The 2,387-nt window shown below is 52.2% G+C and overlaps 1 protein-coding gene across 1 annotated transcript in view; it reads right to left on the bottom strand.

Annotated features, from left to right (window-relative positions):
- The window catches only part of HNRNPL (heterogeneous nuclear ribonucleoprotein L), a 21,566-nt gene extending 19,621 nt beyond the window's left edge, over nt 1-1,945 (bottom strand). The window contains exon 1 of the mRNA XM_017887383.1: nt 1,857-1,945. The gene's annotated coding sequence lies outside the window, so the exon portion shown is untranslated. The remainder of the gene's footprint in view (nt 1-1,856) is intronic.
- Nucleotides 1,946-2,387: the final 442 nt, after the last annotated feature.

Here is a 2,387-nt window from a genome sequence, read left to right on the forward strand (position 1 = left end):
CCNCGTGATCCGCCCGTCTCGGCCTCCCAAAGTGCTGGGATTACAGGCTTGAGCCACCGCACCCGGCCTACTGCACATTTTTTTTACATTTGTTAATCTGAGGTAAAAACTGGTTTTAATTTTCATTTACTTTATATTTACCTTATTGAATGAATCGTGTGTGTGTATGTGAATGCATACCGTATGTGTTCACATGGGAATGGAAACAGCTAGAGAAAAAACATCCCAAGGAGAAGAAACAGCAAATGCAAAAGCTATGAAGTCGGCCGGGCACAGTTACTCATGCCTACAATCCCAGCACTTTGGGAGGCCGAGGTGGGCAGATCACGAGGTCAGGAGTTCAACATGGTGAAACCCCGTTTCTACTAGAAATACAAAAATTAGCTGGGCATCGTGGTGGTTGCCTGTAATCCCAGCTACTTGGGAGGCTGAGGCAGGAAAATCACTTGAAACCAGAAGGCTGAGGTTGCAGTGAGCCAAGATCCCACACCACTGCACTCTAGCCTGGGTAACAAGAGTGAAACTCCGTCACAAAAAAAAAAAAAAAAAAAAAAGCCCTGAAGTGAGAACTGAAGACCTTTGTGGCTGGGCAGAGGGAATTACAGGGTGAGTCTGAGGGGACAAGGTCAGAGACATGATGGGGGTACGTTATGTGGGGCCCGCTGGGACAGGCTGAGGATGAGGGCTTTGGTCTTATTACTAAGTGAGAAAAGAACCGTGAGAGGGTTAAAAACCAGAATGACAGGCTGAGCGTGGTGGCTCAAACCTGTAATCCCAGCACTCTGGGAACGTTAAGGCAGGAGGATCCCTTGAGGCCAGGAGATTTAAATCAGCCTGGCTAACACAGTGAGACACTATCTCTACAAAACAAAGTAAAAGGCCGGGTGCAGTGGCTCATGCCTGTAATCCCAGCACTTTGAGAGGCCAAGGCTAGTGGATCGCCTGAGGTCAGGAGTTCGAGACCATCCTGGCCAACATGGCGAAACCTCATCTCTACTAAAAATACAAAATTAGCTGGGCATGGTGGTGGGTGCCTGTAATCCCAGCTAGTTGGGAGGCTGAGGCAGGAGAATCGCTTGAACCTAGGAGGCAGAGGTTGCAGTGAGCCAAGACTGTGCCATTGCACTCCAACCTGGGCAACAAGAGCAAAACGCCGTCTCAAAAAAAAAAAGTAAAAATATTAGCTGGGCATGGTGTAATGCCCCTAGTCCCAGGTCCTCAGGAGACTCAGGCAGGAGAATCACTTGAACCCAGGAGTTTGAGGCTGCAGTGAGCGATGATTGCAGCATTGCACTTTAGCCTGGGCAACAGAGTGAGAACTTCTTTCCAAAAAACTCCACAAAAAACAAAGGAGTGATAAGATCAGATTTTTTTTGGATTAAAAAATATAACATCTGGCCAGGTGCAGTGGCTCACGCCTGTAATCCCAGCACTTTGGGAGGCCGAGGCAGGCGGATCACGAGGTCAGGAGATCAAGACCATCCCGGGTAACACGGTGAAACCCTGTCTCTACTAAAAATACAAAAACTTAGCCGGGCGTGGTGGCGGGCGCCTGTAGTCCCAGCTACTCAGGAGGCTGAGGCAGGAGAATGGTGTGAACCTGGGAGGCAGAGTTTGCAGTGAACCGAGATTGAGCCACTGCACTCCAGCCTGGGTGATAGAGTGAGACTCCGTCTCAAAAAAAAAAAGAAAAAAAAAATATATATATATATATCATTTTGACCAGGCTCAGTGGCTCACGCCTATAATCTCAGCACTTTGGGAGGCAGAGGTGGGGGGATCACGGTATCAGGAGNCGCGGCGCCGCCCCCCAGTGCCCCGGTCACCCTCCCGCACCCCTAGCCCCCAGCCCCTACCAGCTCGGCGGCGAGCCTGACCGGCCGTCCCGGATCGAAAAGAGCAGACACTGGGAAGTTTTGGGAGAGGGAGGGGCGGGCCTTAAAGGGACCACGACCTTTTTTCAGCCCCGTGGGAGGAAGAAAATTGGGGCAGGGGCGCGGGAGCGGGGACACGGTAGGAGACCGAGGATCGCCCCGTGGGGAATGGAGGAAACCAGGCGAGAAAGGAGTGGGAAGACCTTGGAGCCGCGGTGTTCGGGCTCCGCGTCCCTTCTCCCCAAAAATCCACCCCCGCCCCCCGCAGACGGAAAGTCACGCAGTTGTTTGAGACTCGCGCATCTTTCCTCCTGGTCAGGCAAGTGTTGTTTTGGCTGAGGCAAGTGTTTGGGGTGTGCATTGCTCACATAAGGAAATGGGCTGAAGGGACGCAAGTGACTAACCCAGGATGCCACAGCTTGCAAGTGGCATGGCGGGGCTGGTCTGACGCCGGAGCAGACGCATCACCACTGTACTGCAGGGCCTATTAGGGTGATGGGGTAGGCTGTAGAG

Source organism: Rhinopithecus bieti, unplaced genomic scaffold, assembly GCF_001698545.2.
Source record: "Rhinopithecus bieti isolate Rb0 unplaced genomic scaffold, ASM169854v2 scaffold_15776, whole genome shotgun sequence".
Lineage (NCBI taxonomy): Eukaryota > Metazoa > Chordata > Mammalia > Primates > Cercopithecidae > Rhinopithecus > Rhinopithecus bieti.